The sequence below is a fragment of the Triticum dicoccoides genome, chromosome 3B (assembly GCF_002162155.2).
Source record: "Triticum dicoccoides isolate Atlit2015 ecotype Zavitan chromosome 3B, WEW_v2.0, whole genome shotgun sequence".
In the NCBI taxonomy this organism is placed as follows: Eukaryota; Viridiplantae; Streptophyta; class Magnoliopsida; order Poales; family Poaceae; genus Triticum; species Triticum dicoccoides.
In genome coordinates, this window is record NC_041385.1 from 285,391,190 (window position 1) to 285,414,987 (window position 23,798).

Below are 23,798 nucleotides of genomic sequence, written 5' to 3' on the forward strand. Positions count from 1 at the left end.
GGCTTTGAGGTATGTGTTCAAAAACATATAAAAATGTTACCGCATAGACAGTAGCCCCTGATGCTCAGTTCGGTGTTCGGAAAGAAAAGCCGAGCTGAGGATCTAAAAAGATATACGCAGGAGTCTAATAAAAATATGTCAATATGGGAATGCAGGCTGCGCTGCTGACCTCTACCGCACTGACTGTGGAGGTCAATGTATTGAAGGAAAGCCTCGAGCGGTCCGAGAGCGAGCTCGGCCGTGCCAAGAAGCAGCTCGAGGATAAAGAGGGTACGTAGTACCATATGTAAATGTATATAGAAATACTTGGTTGCAAATAATGACAGGACCAACGTAAACGTTGCAGGGGCCACGACCGAGGTGGCGACCCTGAGGGAGGCGGTGTCCAAGGCCGAGAACAGTGCGGCCTTGGAGCGCACCGAGCGAGAGAAGCAGGAGGCGTGGGTGGCGGAGGTGCGGCAAGAGCTCCAGGCTCTCGTGGAAAAACATGAGAGTTTGGAGCATGACTCGAAGACTCGAGAGTCCGAGCTCGCTTGGCTCTTGAGAGTGCCAAAAACGCTAAGGCCGAAGCCCAGAAGGCCCTCCAAGAGATCGAGGCGATAAAGAAAATAGCGTAGGGTAAGGCATTCTTTATGCAAAGCAAGCATGTAAAAGTAAATTATCTATTACTTACCCGAATCCGGAGCTCTCCAGGAGCGTTCGCCGATCTGCCCCGTAGTGTGTCTGATGCTGCCGCATTTTACCGAGCCGAGGAGGGGAGCTCAACGGAAAAGGTGTTCTGGTCTCAGTATGCTAAGGCCGAGCATCCGGTGCCCCTGAGCGACCAGCTGAAGCAGCTGGTCGAGCTCCACAAGGTGGCCGAACAGGCCATGAAGGGCCTCATAGTTCGACTATGGCCTAGGGAAGCCATGCCTGGGAGCTACTTCGGTCTGGTGCAGCGGCTGGTGGATGCTTGTCCGTGGATTGAGGTCATCAAGCGCTCTGCATTGAAGGTGCCCGTTGGGCCTTGCCCGTGCTAAAGTGCACTGGGGCAAGCTAGATGCGGAGAAGCTTTTGACGGACGCGCCACCGCCGGGCAAGGAGTATCGCACGCCCGAGATGTATTATAAGGGCGTCCTAAAGGGTGCCTGCCGTATAGCGGATGAGTGCTCCAAAGATGTAATTTTTGAGTAGACTCGCATTTGTTATCCTGTACGCTGAAAACTTTGTTCATGTGCGTTAAGCAACGCTTGTTAATTTAAAATATTACCTTCTGTGCGGCCGTTTATCAAGTCTAAGAGATGCAAGTCGTCGGCTTCGACCCCCATGCCACGAGTGCTGGGGTGTTCGGGATAAACCTGAGCGCTCTTGTTCCCATTCTTGGGTCCATCTAGGGAGGTGCTCAGCACAACGAACCAGGCCGTTGGACTTATAATGCTTTATCACTCTCACTTAGCCATATAATTCTATAATTTTAAATTTCGGCGAAGCCCCTAGTATTCGGAAGACCGAGTTCGGGGCGCTATCCATGCCTAGGCCGGATAAGTCCGGTTCCTCGCTCTAAGCGGCATAAGTCTTTAAGGACTCTAAAAACCTGGCGAACAGCGACCGGTCTCTCGCACTATCATGACGGTCAGTTTTAGCTTTCTCTACTGAGGTGTTAACCCAGCTCAACTAGGGCACAATCGCAGTAGTTCTCCCAGCGCTACCTTAGCCAACATTGCGGAACGTAAGGTACCAAAACATGGGAGCCGGGCAAACCCAACTATTGACCAAAGACATGATTCGGAGCCGATGCATATAGTGCTATAAGTTTGGGGTGCTGCACTCATGAGAGTGTTCGGTCTTCTCACACCATGTTATGGGGTGCTTAAGCCCCTGGTGTATTGGCCGTACCAAAGTGTACGGTTGCAGAATGTCATGACCGAACATATTTGTATATATAAAAAATAAATGAGTACAATAATAGATAAGAGCTATGTATTGTTTATTAAAAAAGGGCTGCTACGAAAGCAGAACGATACAAGTAGTGCGATAAGAAAGAGATGGGATTATTTGACATGTTCCCCTCCAGGGGCAAGCTGTGGGATTTTAAGTAAAACAGGTATTAAGCTTGTTATAGAGACCACCTGGACATTTGACGCGGCTTGTTCTCTCCCTGGCTGTTGCATCGTGTGTTCGGCGAGTGTATTGCTGGACAGGCCTTCCGAATAGTTGGTCCTGAAAGTGTGTAAGAAGGAAACGGCAGAATAAGGAGCCCCTTAGTGCGGTTGAGCCGCATTCTGGGCATGCCGTAGTTGTGCCCCTCCCCTTATGCCCATGGTATCTCTAAGGCGTAATTATGAACGCGTGGTACCGATATCACCATTTAGCGAGGGCTGGAGTTGGGGCCGCACTGCTATGCTTGCTCGGAACGTGCCAGCCATATTTGTTGTAGGTTACTTCGGGCTCGCTTGACGTTGTCCGGACGTTTGACACCTGTATTGGAGAATTGCCTTGAGAGGCTACTCTGTACTTCTGCCGCCAGGGCCGCCGTGTGCTCCTCCGTTCGGAGAGAGCGTTCGGTGTTTCCATTTACCGTGATGACTCCGCGAGGTCCTGGCATCTTGAGCTTGAGATATGCGTAGTGCGGCAACGTGTTGAATTTTGCAAATGCGGTTCGTCCGAGCAGGGTGTGATAGCCACTATGGAATGGGACTATGTCGAAGATTAACTCTTCGCTTCGGAAATTATCCGGGGATCCGAAGACCACTTCGAGTGTAACCGAGCCTGTACAGCTGGCTTCTACACCTGGTATGACACCTTTGAAGGTTGTCTTTGTGGGTTTAATCCTTGAGGGATCGATGCCCATTTTTCGCACTGTATCCTGATAAAGCAGGTTCAGGCTGCTGCCGCCATCCATTAGGACTCTGGTGAGGTGAAATCCGTCGATAATTGGGTCTAGGACCAATGCGGCGAATCCACCGTGACGGATGCTAGTGGGGTGGTCCCTTCAATCAAAAGTGATCGGGCAGGAGGACCACGGCTTGAACTTTGGGTCGACTGGCTCCAACGCATAAACGTCCTTGAGAGCACGCTTCCGCTCCCTTTTGGGGATGTGGGTTGCGTATATCATGTTCACCGTTCGAACTTGCGGGGGGAATCCCTTCTGTCCTCTGTTGTTCGACGGCCGGGGCTCCTCCTCGTCATCGCTATGCAACCCCTTATCTCTGGTTTCGGCACTTAACTTGCCTGCCTGCTTGAACACCCAACAATCCCTGTTAGTGTGGTTGGCTGGCTGTTCGGGGGTGTCGTGTATCTGGCATGAGCGATCGAGTATCCGGTCTAAGCTGGATGGGCCCGGAGGGTTTCTTTTGAATGGCTTCTTCCACTGACTGGGTTTAGAGCCTCTGAATCCGGCATTGACTGCCGTATCTTCAGTATTGCCGCCGTTAATGCTGCGCTTATGTTTGTTACGATGTGACCTGCCATTGTTGTCCTTGGTATCCGAATTGCCAGGGCTCTTGGTTATGTTATTGCTATGAGCTAGCCAGCTGTCTTCTCCCGCGCAAAAGCGGGTCATGAGTGTCATGAGGGCTACCATAGATTTCGGCTTTTCCTGTCCTAGGTGCCGGGCAAGCCATTCGTCTCCGATGTTGTGCCTGAAGGCTGCAAGGGCCTCGGTGTCCGGACAGTCGACTATTTGATTTTTCTTGGTTAGGAACCGTGTCCAGAATTGTCTGGCCGATTCCTCTGGCTACTGGATTATGTGGCTTAGGTCATCGGCGTCTGGTGGTCGCACATAAGTGCCCTAGAAGTTGTCAAGGAATGCGGATTCCAGGTCCTCCCAACAACTAATTGACTCTGCTGGCAGGCTGTTAAGCCAATGTCGAGCTGGTCCTTTAAGCTTGAGCGGGAGGTATTTGATGGCGTGTAGATCATCACCACGGGCCATGTGGATATGAAGGAGGTAATCCTCGATCCATACCGCAGGATCTGCTATGCCATCATATGATTTGATGTTTACGGTTTAAAGCCCTCGGGGATTTGATGATCCATTACTTCGTCTGTGAAGCATAGTGGGTGTGCGGCGCCCCTGTACTGGGCTATATCACGACACAGCTCGGATGAGCTTGGTCTGTTGTATTCGGCCTAGCCGTACTTATCATGTCCGGCGTGACGGCTAGCGTCACGTGAAGCGGGGCACCCATGCGATCCGTAGATCGATCTTGTTTGCCTTGCCTTATTCTCCAATATGTCTTGCAAGTCTGTTGCGTCTCCCCGTACTCTGGTATGTTTTGAGCGGTGCCGGGGTGCGGCTTGGGTCGAGGGCCTGAAGGCCTCTCTATCGCGGCCACGGGGTGGCTGATCGGGCGCATCGTACGCTGGTGATGTAGGTTTAATTGCTTCCTCCTCAAGTTGGGGTAGCAGCCTGCGCTTTGGGTAGCTCTTGGAGGGGCGTTCGAGTTTATACTCTTCGGCCGCCAGGACTTTGGTCCATCTGTCGGCTAGCAAGTCTTGGTCAGCTCTAAGCTGCTGCTGTTTTTTCTTGAGGCTGCTTGCCGTGGCCATAAGCCTGCGTTTGAAACGCTCTTGTTCGACGGGATCCTCTGGCACGACAAATTCGTCGTCGTCGAGGCTTGCCTCGTCTTCGGAGGGAGGCATATAGTTGTCGTCCTCAACCTCTCTGTCGGCCGCTCTCTCATGAGGGCTGGCTCCTTCGTCCTCCTACACTGGATCCTGCTGGAGGGGGTTATCTTCGGCACTGTCCGGCGTGTTGTTATCTCCGGTGCCGGAATCGCTGTTTTTGCTTTGGCGGGACTTAGAGCGGCGCCGCTGACGTCGGCGCTTGGGTTGCTTCTTGGAGGGGTCATCCTTCGTTTTTTCCTCGCCATCCCCTGCTTTGGGGGTGTCCACCATGTGTATGTCATATGACGAGGTGGCTTTCTAGTTCCCTATAGGTGCTGGTTCTTGGTCGTCTCCTTCATCGGCGTCCATACCGTCGATGTCTTCAGAGTCAAAGTCCAGCATGTCGGTTAAATCGTCGACAGCGGCTATGAGGTGGGTGGTGGGTGGGCCTCGAATTTCTTCGTCATCCGCATCCCAACCATGCTGACTGTAATCCGGCCAGGGCTCTCCTGACAAAGAGAGAGACTTTAGTGAATTCAGGATATCTCCAAAGGGCGAGTGCTGAAAGACGTCCGCGCCGGTGAATTCCATGATCGGAGCCCAATCGGGTTCGATCGGAAGGGGTGCGGAAGATTCGGAGTCCGGAACGGAGTCCGGCACCTTGGAGTCACGGGCCTTCCAAAGGACTAGGCTGGTATTTGGCTCTATCGCCGTAGAGATTGCGGCTCCTGGGGCGGCGTCTAACCGTCCGTCCCTGGTTAGCGTAGTCGGCTCCGGGCTAATGGTCGGAGCGGACACCTGAGTGGCGCTCTGGGCGCTGTCCGGTGGCAGAGCTAGATCATGCCCATCGAGACAGTGCGGCACGCTCGGTCGTGGCTCAAATCCATCGAAGATCAAGTCCCCGCGGATGTCGGCCGTGTAGTTTAAGCTTCCAAACCTGACCTGATGGTCAGGGGCGTAGCTTTCGATCTGCTCCAGATGGCCAAGCGAGTTGGCCCGCAGTGCGAAACCGCCGAATACGAAGATCTGTCTGGGGAGGAAAGTCTCACCCTGGACCGCGTCGTGATTGATGATCAAAGAAACCATCGGGCCTAAAGGTGACAACACAGAGGAACTCTCAATGAAATCACCAATGTCGGTGTCAAAACCGGCGGATCTCGGGTAGGGGGTCCCGAACTGTGCGTCTAGGCGGATGGTAACAGGAGACAAGGGACACAATGTTTTTACCCAGGTTCGGGCCCTCTCGATGGAGGTAAAACCCTACTCCTGCTTGATTAATATTGATGATATGGGTAGTACAAGAGTGGATCTACCACGAGATCAGAGAGACTAAACCCTAGAAGCTAGCCTATGGTATGATTGTTGTTCGTCATACAGACTAAAACTCTCCGGTTTATATAGACACCGGAGAGGGCTAGGGTTACACAGAGTCGGTTACAATGGGAGGAGATCTTCATATCGTATCGCCAAGCTTGCCTTCCACGCCAAGGAAAGTCCATCCGGACACGGGACGGGGTCTTCAATCTTGTATCTTCATAGTCCGGGAGTCCGGCCGAAGGTCATAGTCCGTCCATCCGAACACCCCCTAATCCAGGACTCCCTCACTCTTGCTCCTGCAACTAACGCCCGAGGCATCTGGTTTCCCTGCATCACGTCGACCTCATCGAGCAGCACCTCGAGGCCAAGCAGCTCTGCCGCGCTAATCTGCCAGGCTAGCCTCCTGTCTCCTTCTCCTTCTAATCCCTCCTTCCCTCATCTCTACCGTAACTCTCCTTCTCCCCCTTCATTTCTCTCTCAGGGAGCACAGGATGCACCGACCACCATGGTTTTTGCACCGGAACTCTGTGCCCCTTGCTCGTGAGCTCCCCTGCTCGAGCCTCCTCTGCTTCGCGCCTCCCCGAGCTACAGGGGCTCGTCCCCGAGCTCGACCTCGCCCTCTGCCTCGCCAAGTTCCGCGCCAAGCCTGCCTCCTCCGCTCGGTTCCAACAAGCACCGGCGTCCTGCCGTTCTCCTTCGATGCCAAAGCTCCCCCGATGTTGGTCCTCGTCTGCAGCACCCCGACGCTGCACGCCCATGCCTCTGCCTCAACCCCTCGCGTCGCCTCTGCCGTCAAGCGCCACCTCCGCCGGGATCCGTCGACCCTGCTGAGCGAGTCCTGGATTAGGGGGTATCCGGACAGCCGGACTATATACTTTGGCCGGACTGTTGGACCGTGAAGATACAAGACTCAAGATTCCGTCCCGTGTCCGGATGGGACTCTCCTTTGCGTGGAAGACAAGCTTGGCAATCTAGATATTATATTTCCTTCTTTGTAACCGACTCCATGTAAACCCTAGCCCTCTCCGGTGTCTATATAAACCGGAGGGTTTGGTCCTTAGAGACAAAATCATAATCATCATAGGCCAACTTCTAGGGTTTAGCCTCTACGATCTCGTGGTAGATCAACTCTTCTAACACTCATATCATCAATATGAATCAAGGAGGAAGTAGGGTTTTACCTCCATCAAGAGGGCCCGAACCTGGGTAAAACATCGTGTCCCTTGCCTCCTTTTACCATTAGCCTTAGACGCACAGATCGGGACCCCCTACCCGAGATCCGTCAGTTTTGACACCGACATTGGTGCTTTCATTGAGAGTTCCTCTGTGTCGTTGCTGCAAGACTTGATGGCTCCTTCAATCAACAACAACATGGCCCAGGGTAAGACTTTTCTCCCCGGATAGATCTTCGTGTTCGGCGGCTTCGTACTGCTGGCCAATTCGCTTGGCCATGTGGAGCAGATCGACAGCTACGCCCCTGGCCATCAGGTCAGGTTCGGAAACTTGAACTACACGGCCGATATCCGCGGAGACTTGATCTTCAACAGATTCGGGCATGCGCTAGGAGCGCCGGACAGTCGCGATGAGCACGGCTTAGGCCTGCTGTCGGACAATGCTCGGGATATCGCCCCTGCAGGAGCCCCGAACCTAAATCTGGAGCAGATTACGTCCCCCGAGGACGGGTGGATGAACCCTGCCCCGGAGGCCGCACACTCATCGGCGATAGAGCCGAACACAGGCTTCACACCCAAGGAAGCCTGTGACACCGGACCCCCGGACTCGTATCCGGCTATAGGTTCCAGTCTGCGCACTCTCGAGCCTGCCGAATCTGGTTGGGCTCCGGTAAGGGAGTTCACCGCTGCGGATATCTTCCAGCACTCGCCTTTGGCGATGTGCTGAACTTGTTAAAGTCTCTCTCTTTGTTAGGAGACTCTTGGCCGAACTATGTCCGGCTCGAGTGGGAAGCAGGTGGCGAAGGAATTCGTGGCCCACCCACCACCCACTTCATTGCCACGGTCGATGATTTAACTGACGTGCTTGACTTCGACTCTGAAGACATCGACGGTATGGATGATGATGTAGGAGAAGAACCACCGCCCACGGGGCGGTGGACAGCCACCTCCTCATATGATATATATATTATGGACACTCCGAAAGAAACCAATGGCGATGAAGAAATGGAGGATAACCCCTCAAGGAAGAAAGCAAAGCATGGACGTCGTCGGCGCCGCTCCAAGCCCCGCCACAGCAATACCGGCACAGGAGATGAAAACAATTCGGATGATGCCGAAGATGAATACAACCCCAATCAGCCTGCCTTCGAGAAGGCCGAACAGGAAGACGGGCATGTCAGCCCAGACGAACAGGCGACGGAGGGATATCCAGAGGAGGACAACTACATGCCCCCCTCCGAAGACGAGATTAGCCTCGACGACGACGAGTTCGGCGTGCCCTGAGGACCCCATGGAGTAGGAGCGCTTCAAGCGCCAGCTTATGGCCACTGTGAGGTGCCTGAAAAAGAAGCAGCAGCAGCTCCAAGCTGATCAAGACCTGCTCACAGACAGATGGACCGAAGTCCTGGCAGCTGAGGAATACGGACTCGAGCGGCACACGGCTGACCGGCCACCTCGTGGCCGGGATAAAACGGCGTATCAACCCGAATACCACCCCGCACCCCTACGCCAATACACTAAGGCCCGGGGCAATAGGTAGGACCTGCAAAACATACTGGAAAACAAGGCAGGACAGCCAAGATCGATCTACGGATCACGGGCGCGCGCCCCAACACGTGACGATGATCGTAACGCCGGATACACTATCAACAAGTCTGGCCGGGCCGAATACAGCCAACCAGAATCATTCGAACTGCGTAGCCACATAGCCCGGCATAGAGGCGCCGCACACCCCCTCTGCTTCACTGATGAAGTGATGGATCATGAATTCCTAGAAGGGTTCATACCCGTAAACATCGAATCATACGATGGCACAGTGGACCCCGCAGTATGGATCAAAGATTTCCTTCTCCACATTCACATGGCCCGCGGAGACGATCTACACGCCATCAAATATCTTCTACTTAAGCTCAAAGGACCGGATCGGCACTGGCTAAACAGCCTACCGGCAAATTCCATTGGCAGTTGGGAAAACCTGGAGGACGCGTTGCTCGACAACTTATAGGGCAAATACGTGCGACCACCGGATGCCGATGACTTGAGCCACATTAGCCAACAGCCCGGAGAGTCAGCCAGGAAATTCTGGACTCGGTTCCTAACCAAAAAGAACCAAATAGTCGACTGTCCGGATGCCAAAGCCCTGGCGGCCTTTAAGCATAATATCCGTGATGAGTGGCTCGCCCGACACCTCGGCCAGGAAAAACCAAAGTCCATGGCGGCCCTCACGACACTCATGACCCACTTTTGCGCGGGTGAGGATAGCTGGTTGGCTCGCAGTAGCACCACGCCAATCAATTCCGGTACCTCGGATGTCCGCGACAACAATGGCAAGCCACGGTGCAACAGACATAGCTGATGGAACAACGGTAAAAACACTGAAGACACGACAGTCAACGCCGGATTGACTGGCTCGAAATCCGGTCAGCGGAAAAAGCCGTTCAAGAGAAACAATCAGGGACCATCCAGTCTGGACCGCATACTTGACCGCTCGTGCCAAATTCAGGGCACCCCGGATAAGCCAACAAACCACACTAATAGAGACTGCTGGGTATTCAAACATGCCGGTAAAAAAAATGTCGAAAACAAGGACAAGGGGCTGCACAGCGATGATGACGAGGAGCCCCGGCGTCCGAACACGGGTGGAGAAAAGAAATTTCCTCCCCAGGTGAAAACAGTCAACATGATCTATGCCACCCACATTCCCAAACGGGAACGGAAGCGAGCACTATGGGACCTCTACGCGATGGAGCCAGTCGCCCCAAAATTCAACCCGTGGTCAGCCTGTCCGATCACCTTCGATCGTAAGGATCACCCTACCAGCATCCTTCATGGCGTTTCACCCGCATTGGTCCTAGACCCAATCATCGACGGATTCCACCTCACGCGAGTCCTTATGGATGGCGGCAGTAGCCTGAACCTGCTTTATCAGGACACAGTGTGCAAAATGGGCGTCGACCCTTCAAGGATCAAGCCCACCAAAACCACCTTCAAAGGTGTAATTCTAGGAGTAGAGGCCCGTTGCACGGGCTCCATAACACTGGAAGTGGTCTTCGGATCTCCGGATAACTTCCGAAGCGAGGAGTTAATCTTCGATATCGTCCCTTTCCGCAGTGGTTATCACGCACTGCTTGGACGAACCGCATTCGCTCGACTCAATGCGATACCATACTATGCATACCTCAAGCTCAAGATGCCAGGACCCCATGGGGTCATAACAGTCAACGGAAACATGGATCGCTCTCTCCGTACAGAAGAGCATACTGCAGCACTCGCGATAGAAGTACAATGCAGCCTTCTCCGGCAAACAACCAATCCGGCGACAAAAACCCCGAACACCGCCAAGCGAGTCCAGAGCACCCCGCAACAGGATCTCCAGGCACGCCAAGAGCACGAGTAGCAGTCTGGCCTCCGCTCCAGCCCCATCAACACAGCATTCGTGCCGCGCATACACAATTAAGCACTAAAAATACCATGGGCATAGGCGGAGGCAGAATAGTGACTCAGTCAACAGTATGGTTCAGCCGCAACATACTTTAATAACCCCCCTTTATTTCTCAAGACACTGCTTTCGGGCAGCCTCTTCAGAAGAGCTGGATTGTCGGACTTGCACAGGAGAGAAAACCAAGGAGGCAAACGGCTTTGCGCACAAAGGGAATACCCAGGTGGAATCTGTTCACGATCGTTATACCTGTTTTATAACTTGCCTCCTGCTCCTGACATGTTTGGCTATGCGGAGAAGGTGTGAACTAGGGCGCTGGAGCTCGAGGGTGTGGGAATGGATAAGTAGAGGAAGAAGAAGGCGTGGGTAAAAATGAGGAATCCTTATCCCTTTATAGAGGTGACGAAAACGGGGCGCTTCCCCACTTGCCCGTTGAGGGTTGCTTATTTCCCAAGCGCCATGATTGATGGCGCGCTTGGGTTACCCATACCCGTATTGATGGGAATCCCGTGATAAGGGGACATGATGTCTGCTTTGGCAAGACGTGCCGAGGAAACCGCCTCGCAATATGCACTATTGATGGTTGTGGGAAAATGGTTCGAATAATGAAACGACCGTAGTGTTATGCCACGTTGTCTAAAGTTGTCAGCAGATTACATTTGTGAAATATCATTCTCTCTACAGTGGTATGTGAAGATCATCTTGCAGATCCGGACACGATTTAAGTGTTCGATAATTACTTTGGAATATTCGCGATGGAACCCGCCTTGCAATGCCGAAGACAAACTGCGCGTCGGACTCATCGTCATTGAAGCCTGGTTCAGGGGCTACTAAGGGAGTCCTAGATTAGGGGGTATCCGGACAACCGGACTATATACTTTGGCCGGACTGTTGGACCGTGAAGATACAAGACTCAAGACTTCATCCCGTGTCCGGATAGGACTCTCCTTTGCGTGGAAGACAAGCTTGGCGATCCGGATATTATATTTCCTTCTTTGTAACCGACTCCATGTAAACCCTCGCCCTCTCTAGTGTCTATATAAACCGGAGGGTTTGGTCCTTAGAGACAAAATCATAATCATCATAGGCTAGCTTCTAGGGTTTAGCCTCTACGATCTTGTGGTAGATCAACTCTTGTAACACTCATATCATCAATATCAAGCAAGCAAGAAGTAGGGTTTTACCTCCATCAAGAGGGCCCGAACCTAGGTAAAACATCGTGTTCCTTGCCTCCTGTTACCATTAGCCTTAGACGCACAAATCGGGACCCCCTACCCGAGATCCGCCGTTTTTGACACCGAGACCCACCAAGTCGTCGAGTTCCTTCTCTGGCGAGGACGTCCACCACCCATACGTTGTGCCCAGACTCCGCTCGTCTCCATGCCGTCTCCATTTCCATGCCCGGCCGCAGTCGTCGACCCCTGCATCCTCTACTTCGAGTAGGAGGATGAGCGCTCGCTGCCCCGCGTTGACCGCTCCAGCGACTGCACGCTCGCCTAGCGCCTCACCTGTGACGTCGTCCAGCGCCCGGATCCATGCCGCTCTGCCGCCCCGTCTTAGGCCCCTGCCTGCTGGAGCCACGCCTCGCCATGCCCTGAAGCCTCGCCGTGTCACGCCTCAGCTTCGTTCGAGCAGAGACGAGATGACCGTTGTCGTCGCGCGTTGACCCAACCGGTCTGCGTCCGATCTCCCCAACCGACAGGCCAGATTTAGCCCAATGTGAGCAGCTGCCCAAACCCCTCTTCTGCATTGCTGGGCTATCCAGATTCGGCCCATATAGTTTTTTTAGGTTCTGCGATTTTGCTAATTATCCAAAGAATGTCAGTTTTACAGTTTGGCCCCCCTTGTTCATGCATTTAATAACTTCACAACCGTGCATCGGATTAAAATGATTTAAACATGTAAAATGCTTAGAATTGTGTGTACTTTCATAATATCCACTTTCATCCATGTTAAAATGCGTAAACTTGTTGTTTCTTTAATTTGCTTAAATAACATGTTAAATTGGTTTATTTCATAACTAAATAACCATAGCTTGGTTTTAATTAAACTTTATATGTAAATGGGGTAGAAAAATGCATAGATTAACATGGTGGCATTACTTTACATGATTAACAACTCTAAAATTGTGAATAGGGAAAAATGATAGAAAATTCATAAATTGCATATGAGGATTTTCCGGAATTGTTGTTTGTTGTTTCCGCCTCATTTAAACTTGCCTGGATAGGTAGATTACTTATGTTTCACCTCTTGCCATGTTTAACAACATTTAATATTGTTGGGTAGCTTAAACGAGATTAAGCAAAATAATTGCATGTGGTGTTTCGTCAATATGCAACTTGTTGCATCTTGAGCTCCACTTAATTTGTAGTATTGTTTGTTGCACTTTGCCATGCCATGAATCAATAAACCGGACATGCATCATACTTGGTTACGCATCTGGTCATGATTATGTGATGGTTGTTTACCATGTTGTTTCCTTCTTTCCGGTTATGCTTCTTCTCGATAGTTCCTGTTTCGTTGCGATCATGAGGATTTGTTCGACTACGCTTGGTTTGTCTATGCCCGTTCGTCTTCTTCATGGACTCGATCTTCTTCCTAGCGGGATTTCAGGCAAGATGATTGTCGGTGTCAAAACCAGCGGATCTCGGGTAGGGGGTCCCGATCTATGCATCAAGGCTGATGGTAACAGGAAGCAAGGGACACAGATGTTTACCCAGGTTCGGGCCCTCTCGATGGAGGTAAAACCCTACTTCCTGCTTGATTAATATTGAAGATATGGGTAGTACAAGAGTAGATCTACCACGAGATCGTAGAGGCTAGACCCTAAGAGCTAGCCTATGATGGTATGATTGTAATTGTGATCGGCCTTCTAAGGACCAACCTCTCCGGTTTATATAGACACCGGAGAGGGCTAGGGTTTACATGGAGTTGGTTACAAGGAAGGAAATATAATATCCGGATCGCCAAGCTTGTCTTCCACGCAAAGGAGAGTCCCATCCGGACACGGGCCGAAGTCTTGAGTCTTGTATCTTCACGCTTCAATAGTTCGTACATTGTATACAGTCCGGCTGTCCGGATACCCCTTAATCCAGGACTCCCTCAGTAGCCCCAGAACCAGGCTTCAATGACAATGAGTCTGGCTCGCAGTATTGTCTTCGGCATTGCAAGGAGGGTTCCTTCTCCGAATACTCCAAAGTAGTTATCGAACACTTGAATCATGTACGGATCCACAAAATGATCTTTACACACCGCTGTAGAGAGAATGATATTCCACAAACGCAATCTGCTGACAACTTTTTCTGATGACGTGACATGTTATTACGGTCGGATCATTACTCGAACCGTTTTCCCACAACCAGCTACAACGCATATTACGAGGCAGTTTTTGTGACACGTCTTGTCAAAGCAGAGATCATGTCCCCTTATCACGGGATTCTCATCAATACGGGTATGGGTAATCCCACCACGCCATCAATCGTGGTGCTTGGGAAGCAAGCGATTCCCAACGGGCAAGTGGGGAGGTGTACCGCTTTCGGTGCCTCTATAAAGGGATAAGATTTCCCCATTTTTGCCCACGCCTTCTTCCTTCTTTGCCCACTCTTGCCCTCGTGAGCTCCAGCACCCAAGCCCAAGTCTTCTCCGCACAGCTAAACATGTCCAGAGCAGGAGGCAAGTGGGTGGCTTCCACCGTCAAGGAGAAGCACATCACAAATCTTCGGGCGGCCGGATACTTGGCCGTGGACATAGCGTACCGGCTACCGGACGCCGGGCAGGTCATTTTGACCCCAGGACCCCATGAGAGGGTCGTATTCATCGCCCACTTCGTCCGTGGACTGGGATTTCCACTCCATCCCTTCGTCTGTGGGCTCATGTTCTACTACGGGCTAGATTTCCATGATCTAGCCTCGAACTTTGTCCTCAACATCTCGGCATTCATCGTCGTATGCAAGGCCTTCCTCCGCATCCGGCCTCATTTTGGCCTATGGCTGCAAACCTTCTGCGTGAAGCCGAAGATTGTAAGAGGCCAGCAAGCGGAGTGCGGAGGGGCCATGGTGGGCAAGATGCCTAACGTCACCTGGTTGGACGGTTCCTTCACGGAGACCGTAAAAATATGGCAATCGGGGTGGTTCTACATCACCGAGCCACGTGGCGCCAACTGGGCAGCGGCCCCCGAGTTCCGATCCGGAGCCCCCATGCGGCTCACTTCCTGGGAAAAGAAGGGCCTGTCCTGGGACAATTCTATGGAGCTGACCGGACTCTAGACATGCATCAAAAGCATGAAGGACAAGAACATCAAGCTTGTCAACGTGGTCCAGGTCATGCTCGTTCGCCGGATCCTTCCCTGCCAAAGGCAGGCATTCAATCTCTGGGAATTCGTCCCGGCCGAACACCAGACGCTCCGGAAGCTCTACGACATGATGCATAAAGTCGCATGGAAGGTGTTGTTCAAGGCCTATGAAGTACCTCCTTCCACATCCGAGGACTGCGGGCTTCACGCCGTGCGGGCTCCTAGTCAGGTGAGCTCTCAGACTACCACCGGACCCGATTCTTCCCAATATATCCATGGGAGAGCTTTAAGTAGTTATACATATTTGCTTCAGGATTATGTGGAGACAGCGGAGCAAGTTTACTGTCCGGCTCCACTGCTAGAAGGCCCAACTGATGCTCTCCTGACGGAGATGCTGGTCCTGGCACCATACAAGGTGCCGGAGAAGAAGGCCGAAAAGAAGGCCCCAGGGACCCGAAAGGGTATCCGGCGTAAGGTTATGCCAAAAGCGTCGTCCGAAGATGACGAGGCACACTCCTCCCACGAAGGGGAGGAGGAAGAAGAAGAAGACGCCCCATCCGAAAAGGATGAGGGGGACGGGTAGGCGGACCAGGGGGCCGGAAAAGGCCCTCGGCGTAAGGCCGTCATACCCCTGTCGTCTGATGATGACAAGACAGATTCCTCCCGCGGAGGTAGGGGAATCAAGAAGAAAATCCACCTCCCCGCACTGGGGGGAGAAGAAGAGAAAAGCCACCCCGGAGGGGGAGGCTGGGACGTCCAAGAAGGGGAAGGTGTCCCTTCTGGACTACTCCGCCATGGCCGCTCATAGTGAGGAGGGGTGGCTGCCCAGGGGGAAGCCCCCAGTGCGATCGTCAGTGTCCGCACTCCATCATAACTTCACTCTATAGCTTTTGTTTAATGCCGAACATATGTGCAGTCCGGCCAGGGCTCACCCCGAAGTGTCTTCCTCCGGGTCCCTGAGCGATTCGGAGATCAATTCGCTTCCGACAGCCACTACTCCTCAGCCCACGGATGACACGGAGGTGTTGTCCCGAAGGCTCCCAGAGCATGGGGAGGTGACTCTGGAGACGCCCCGAGGCGGGATCCCAGACGTCGGACACGCGGGGTTCAAGATCCCCGCGGATCGTGTCGATGAGAGCCACACTAGGCCGGGCTCTCAGCCGCACACTGTCCCGGAACATTCAATAGTTCCGAACTCAGGCAGATAGCCCCTCGTTAGGGAGGGCAATCCATCTGCATCGAGGACTTCCGTCGCGCCCGAGGCGCCGGATTGTCTGCTGGAAGCGCGCGGCGCTTCCATGGATGAAGAGCACCGTACTCTTATGAGTGCGGTGATTCGGAAGGTTTCGTCCGCCAAGAGCGAACTAATCGAAGCTTGCACCAGCCTCCTAACAGGCTTTGAGGTAAGTAATAAAAGTCTGAGAAATTACCACCCGATAGGTAGTAGCCCCTGATACTCTGTGTGGTGTTCGGAAAGAAAAACCAAACAGAGGGTCAATAATAATCCGTAGGAGTCTAACGATAAATATTCGTGTGCGTAAGCAAGCTGTGCTGCTTGTTGCTGCTGCTCGTACTGCCGAGGTTGCCGAACTGAAGCAGGACCTAGAGCAGGCGCGGGGAGAGCTCGGCCTCACGAAGAGGCAGCTCGAGGGGAATAAAGGTGAGCGATTCCCCGCTCGCATGTATTTAAAGATAGGCAAAATTGGCTAGTCTAACGCCAAAGCGTCGTGACTGTGTAATAGGGGCCACCGCCGAAGTGGCGTCCCTGAAGAAAGCGCTGTCCGAGGCCGAAGACAAAGCGGCCTTGGATTGCAAGGAGCGCGAAAAGCAAAGTGCTAGAGTGGGCGAGGTACAGCAAGAGCTCCGGGACCTCGGCAAGAAGTGCGAGTCCGTGGAGCATGATCTGAAGATGAAAGAGGCCGAGCTTGCGAAGGCCCTTGTGAATTTGAAAGACGCCAAGGCCGAAGCCGAGAAAGCACAGCTGGAGATCCAGGAGGCCAAAAAGATAGCAGCGGGTAAGAAGTTCTTTATGCAAAGCAAACATGTGCAGGAGGCGTTTGTTTTACTTACTCGAATTCGGAGCTCTCCAGGGGCATGCGCAGATCTGCCACGCAGCGTATCAGACGCTGCGGAGTTCTACCGTGCCCAGTAGGGGAGCTCAATGGAGAAGTTGTTCTGGTCCCAGTATGCCGGGGCCGAACATCTGATGCCTCTGAGTGACCAACTGAAGCAGTTGGTCGAACTCCACAGGGCGGCCGAACTGGCTATGAAAGGTTTCATAGTCTGGATGTGGCCTGGCGAGCTCTTGCCCACTAGCTACTTTGGCCTGATGAAGCGGATGGTGGAGGCCTGTCCGCGGCTTGAAGTGATCAAGCGATCCGTTTGCATTGAGGGTGCCCGCCGGGCCTTTGCCCGCGTCAAGGTGCATTGGGGCAAGCTGGATGCGGAGAAGCCGGTCAAGGACGGGCCGCCGGAGGGAAAGGCGCATCGCCATCCCGATATGTACTATGATGGCGTTATGAAGGGTGCTCATCTCGTGGCCGATGAGTGTACCAAGGACACCATTTTTGAATGAATTCACTTCTGTCATGTTTGTAATTTAAAGACAAAGTTACTCGTGCTATGTAGTGCTTTTGTTATTTAAAATATTACCTTCTGTGCGGCTATTTATAAAACTCTGAAAGTAGGCCAGTCGTCAGCTTCCGCCCCCACGTAACTAGTACTGGGGTGTTCGTGGAAAACCCGGACACTCTTTATCCAAGTGTTTGGTCCCTTAAGGAGGTGTCCGGCACTGCGAACAAGGCAATCGGACTATACGGCTTTATAACTTTCACTTAGCCATAGAAGTCTACAATTTTAAATTTCGGCGAAGCCCCTAGAATTCGGAAGGCGGAACTGGGGCGCTGTACACGCCTAGATTGGATGAAGCCGATTCATCGCCTAAAGCGGAAAATCTTTAAGGATTTTAGGACCTCTCGAACAGCGACCAGCTCTCGCCACATCATGCCGGTCAGTTTTCGGCTTTCTCTACTGAGGTGCTCGTTCGGAAGAATCGGCACACAATCACATTAGTTCTCCCTGCTCTACCTTAGCCGATATAACGGAACGTAAGGCACCAAAACAAGGGAGCCGGGCTATCCCAACTGTAGACCCAAGACATTATTCGGAGCTGATGCATATAGTGCTATAAGTTCGGGGTGCCGCACTGTTGAAAGTGTTCAGACTTTTACTTGCCATATTACGGGGCGCCATGAGAAGCCCCTGGCAAATAGACCGTACCAAGGTGTACGGATGCAATATCAAATAAACATTTATAAGTGTAAAAATTCTCAAATAAGAATAATAAGCCGACGCTATATATGATCTCCCATTAATGAATAATACATTTAAGCGTATGTTTACAATGGATGCCTTAAGCGGAGATAAATAGGACTGTTTGACATGTCCGATCCAGGGGCAGGCTGGGTACAGATAGATAAAGCAAGTATAATGATCGTAAATAGATTCCACCTGGGTATTTCCTTCTGTGCACAACGTCTGTAGCGTCTGTGGATGTCTCTCCCATGTAAGTCCGGCAATTCGGCTCTTCTGAGGATGCTACACTAGAGCGATGTCCTGAAAGGTAAGAGGGAAAGATTATGAAGGTATTTGGCGGTTACCCGTACTATTGTCTGAGTCGTTGATGCGCCTCCACCCATGCCCATGGTATCTCGAGTGCGTAATTATGTACGCGTGGCACGAATGCTGCTTTGATGGGGCTTGAGTGGAGGCCGGACTGCTAATCACGCTCTTGGCGTTCCCGATGATCCTGTTGCAGGGTGCTCCGGACTCGCTTGATGGTGCTTGAGGTTGTCGTTGCTGGATTGGAGGTTTGCCAGAGGAGGCCGCATTGTACTTCTGCCGCGAGGGCTACGGTATGCTCTTCTGTACGGAGAGAGCGGTCCATGTTTCCATTTACTGTTATGACCCCGCACGGACCTGGCATCTTGAGCTTGAGGTATGCATAATGTGGTACCACATTGAATCTAGCGAATGCGGTTCGTCCGAGCAGTGCGTGGTAACCACTACAGAAAGGGACGATATCGAACATTAACTCTTCACTCCGGAAGTTGTCCGGGGATCCGAAGACCACTTCCAATGTTATAGATCCCGTACAGCGGGCCTCTACTCCAGGAATGACACCTTTCAAGGTGGTTTTGGTTGGCTTGATCCTTGAAGGATCAATGTTCATTTTGCGCACTGTGTCCTGATAAAGCAGGTTCAGGCTGCTGCCGCCGTCCATAAGGACTCGCGTGAGATGGAATCCGTCGATGATCGGGTCCAAGACCAATGCAGCTGAGCCGCGGTGATGGATGCTAGTAGGATGATCCCTACGATCAAAGGTGATCGGACAAGCTGACCATGGGTTGAATTTGGGGGCGACTGGCTCCATCGCCTAGACGTCCCGTAGTGCTCGCTTCCGTTCCCGCTTTGGGACATGAGTGGCGTATATCATATTGACCGTTTTCACCTGGGGGGAAATTTCTTTTGACCCCCCGTGTTCGGATGCCGGGGCTCTTCGTCGTCGTCGCTGTGCAGCCCCTTGTCCTTATTTCCAGCGTTTTTTCTGCCGGCCTATTTGAACACCCAACTGTCTCTATTGTTTTGGTTGGCTGGCTTGTCCCGGGTGCCATGAATTTGGCACGAGCTCTCCAGTATGCCGTCCAGACTGGACGGTCCCTGGTTATTTCTTTTGAACGGCTTTTTCCGCTGACCGGACTTAGATCTGTTGAATCCGGCGTTGACAGTCGTGTCTTCAGCATTGTCACCGTTGTTCCATCTCTTATGTTTGTTACGCCGTGGCTTGCCATTAGTATCGCGGCCGTCTGAAGTGCCGGAATATGGCGTGGTGCAGCTGCGGGCCAACCAGCTGTCCTCACCCACACAAAAGCGGGTCATTAGTGTTGTGAGAGCTGCCATGGACTTGGGTTTTTCTTGGCCGAGGTGTCGAGCAAGCCATTCGTCACGGATATTATGCTTAAAAGCCGTCAGGGCTTCGGCGTCTGGACAGTCGACTATTTGGTTCTTTGTAGTTAGGAACCGAGGCCAGAATTTTGTGGCTGACTCTTCGGGCTGTTGAGTAATGTGGCTCAGGTCATCAGCGTCCGGTGGTCACACATATGTGCCCTGGAAGTTGTCGAGGAATGCGTCTTCCAGGTTTTCCCAACTGCCAATGGAATTTGCGGGCAGGCTATTTAACCAGTGTCGGGATGGTCCTTTGAGCTTAAGGGGAAGGTACTTGATGGCGTGTAGATCATCTCCACGGGCCATGTGAATGTGGAGAAGGAAACCTTCGATCCATACAGCGGGGTCTGTTGTGCCATCGTACAATTCGATGTTTACGGGTTTGAACCCTTCTGGGAATTCATGATCCATTACTTCGTCAGTGAAGCAGAGGGGGTGTGCGGCGCCTCTGTGCCGGGCTATGTGGCTACGCAGCTCGAATTGGTCTGGGTTGCTGTGTTCGGCCCGACCGGACTTGTTGATGATGTATCCGGCACGACGGTCATCCTCGCGCGCTGGGGCGCGCCCCCGCGATCCGTAGATCGATCTTGGTTGTCCTGCTTTGTTTTCCAGAATATCTTGCAGGTCTTGCCTGTTGCCCTGGGCCGTAGTGTATTGTTGTGGGGGTGCAGGCTGGTATTCGGGCTGATATCCCATTTTATACCGGCCACGGGGTGGCCGGTCAGCCGTTTGGCGTTCGAGTCCATATTCCTCGGCTGCCAGGACTTCAGTCCATCTATTTGTGAGCAGGTCTTGATCATCTTGGAGTTGCTGCTGCTTCTTCTTCAGTCTCCTCGCAGTGGCTATAAGCCTACGCTTGAAGCGCTCCTGCTCCACGGGGTCCTCAGGCACGCCGAATTCGTCGTCGCCGAGGCTAATCTCGTCTTCGGAGGGGGGGCATGTAGTTGTCCTCCTCCGGGTATGTGTCTGTCGCCTGTTCTTCTGGGCTGACCTGCTCATCTTCTTGTTCGGCCTGCTCGAAGGCGGGCTGGTCAGGGTCATATTCTTCTTCGGCGCCATCCGGATTACTTTCGTCTCCGGGGCCGGTATTGCTGTGGCGGGGCTTGGACCGAAGCCGACGACGCCCATGCTTTGCTTTTCTTCTCGAGGGGTTATCCTCCGTTGCCTCATCCCCATTAGTTTCCTTCGGAGTGTCCACCATATATATATCATATGAGCCATCCTCCGTTGCCGTCCGCTGCCCTGTGAGCGGTGGCTCCTGTACTTCTCCTGCATCGTCGTCCATACCGTCAATGTCTTCGGAGTCGAAGTCATGCACGTCGGTTAAATCATCGATCGTGGCTATGAAGTGGGTGGTGGGTGGGCAGCGAATTCCTTCGTCGCCTGCCTCCCACTCGAGCCGGACATAGTTCGGTCGGGAGCTTCCTGACAGAGAGAGAGACTTTAATGAGTTCAGCATGTCGCCGAAGGGCAAGTATTGAAAGATGTCCGCAGCGGTGAACTCCATTACCGGAGCCCAACCAGGCTCGGCGAGCTCGGGAATGCGCGGACTGGATCCTACAACCGGATACAAATCCGGAGGTCCGGAATCACAGGCTTCCTCAGAAGCGAGGCCTGTGTTCGGCTCCATCGCCGATGAGGGTACGGCCTGCGGGGCGGAGTCCATCCCTCCGTCCCTAGGCAACGCAGCCTGCTCTGGATTTGAGTTCGGGGCTGCTGCAGGGGTGACATCCGAGCATTGTCCGACAGCAGGTCCAGGCCATGGTCGTCATGACTGTCCGGTGCTCTTGGCGCGGGCCCGAACCCGTCGAAGATCAAGTCTCCGTGGATATCCGCCATGTAGTTTAGGTTTCCGAACCTGATTTGATGGCCAGGGGCGTAGCTGTCGATCTGCTCCAGATGGCCAAGCGAATTGGCCCGCAGTGCGAAGCCGCCGAACACGAAGACCTGTCCGGGGAGGAAAGTCTCACCCTGGACCGTGCCGCTGACGATGATTGAAGGAGCCATCGAGCCTTGTGGCGACGTCACAGAGGAACTCTCAATGAAAGCACCAATGTCGGTGTCAAAACCGGCGGATCTCGGGTTGGGGGTCCCGATCTGTGCGTCAAGGATAATGGTAACAGGAAGCAAGGGACACAGATGTTTATCCAGGTTCGGGCCCTCTCGATGGAGGTAAAACCCTACTTCCTGCTTGATTAATATTGAAGATATGGGTAGTACAAGAGTAGATCTACCACGAGATCATACAGGCTAAACCCTAAGAGCTAGCCTGTGATGGTATGATTGTAATTGTGATCGGCCTTCTAAGGACCAACCTCTCTGGTTTATATAGACACCGGAGAGGGCTAGGGTTTACATGGAGTCGGTTACAAGGAAGAAAATATAATATCCGGATCGCCAAGCTTGCCTTCCACGCAAAGGAGTGTCCCATCCGGACACGGGCCGAAGTCTTGAGTCTTGTATCTTCACGCTTGAATAGTTCGGACGTTGTATACAGTCTGGCTGTCCGGATACCCCGTAATCCAGGACTCCCTCAATGACCATTACCCTGGATCCCACTACTATCTTTGCTATGCTAGTTGTCTCGATGCTATCACTATGTCATGCTACCCACCACTTGTTTATCAAGTCTCCCTATATGCCATGAACAGTCTCTAACTTTTTCCACCATCCTAGCAGTCGTTGTTTGGCTATGTTACCGCTTTGCTCAGCCCCTCTTATAGTGTTGCAAGTTGCAGGTGCAGTTGCAGGTTGTTCCATGCTGGTACATGGATATCTTGGGATATCACAATATCTCTTATTTAATTAATGCATCTATATACTTGGTAAAGGGTGGAAGGCTCGGCCTTACGCCTAGTGTTTTGTTCCACTCTTGCCGCCCTAGTTTCCCTCATACTGGTGGTATGTTCCTTTGTTTTGCGTCCCTTACATGATGAGGGTTCATGGGACCCTCTTGACAGTTCGCTTTGAATAAAACTCTTCCAGCAAGGCCCAACATTGGTTTTACCATTTGCCTAATAACAACTAAAACATACATAGGGATAGGCTAGCACCCGAGGACTCTTAATGAACCCCCCGGGCCAGTGCACCTCTGAGTGTTGGTCCAAACTAGAGCATCGTTCGGGACCGCCCCTAGGAAACTTGGGGTATTTGGCTCCTGTACGCTTTGCTCATTCGGTGTGCCCTGAGAACGAGATACATGCGGGGATTTGTCGGCACATCGGGCGGTCTTGCTGGTTTTGTATTACCATTGTCGAAATGTCTTGTGCACCGGGATCCCGAGTTTGATCGGATGTCACGTGATGGAGGATTGTCTCCGCGGATCGTGAGCTTGTCATGGGATAAGTTGGGACACCCCTGCAGGGTTTAAACTTTCGAGAGCCATGCCCGTGGTTATGTGGCAGATGGGAGTTTTTAATATCCGGTTGTAGAGAACCGGACACCAGACTCGATTTAAAATACACCAAGCATGTGTGTAACTGTGATTGTCTATTTTCACATGAGTTTGAGAAGAGAACACGGTGGGGTTATGTTTGAACGTAAGTAGTTCAGGATCACTTCTTGATCATTACTAGTTGCGAACTTTTGCGTAGCTTCTCATCTTATTCTTGTACTCATAAGTTAGCCACCATACAATGCTTAGTCGCTTGCTGCAACCTCACCACTTATCCATTCCAAACCCATTAAGCTTTGCTAGTCTTGAAACCCTTGGTAATGGGATTGTTGAGTCCTCGTGGCTCACAGATTACTACAACAAGTGTTGCAGCTACAGGTAATGCGATGATCTGACGCGAGTGCGATGCTTGCTTGTTTGGAGTTCTTCTTCTGCATCTTCGATCAAGGGATTTAGGTTCCAGGTCGGGACCCTGGGATAGCAGGGTGGATGTCGTTCTTCTATTTCGTTTAATTTCATCCGTAGTCGGATCCTTCTCTTCTATTTGATGAATGCTAGGTATTGATGTATTTTTGTATGAATGTTGTAACTTGT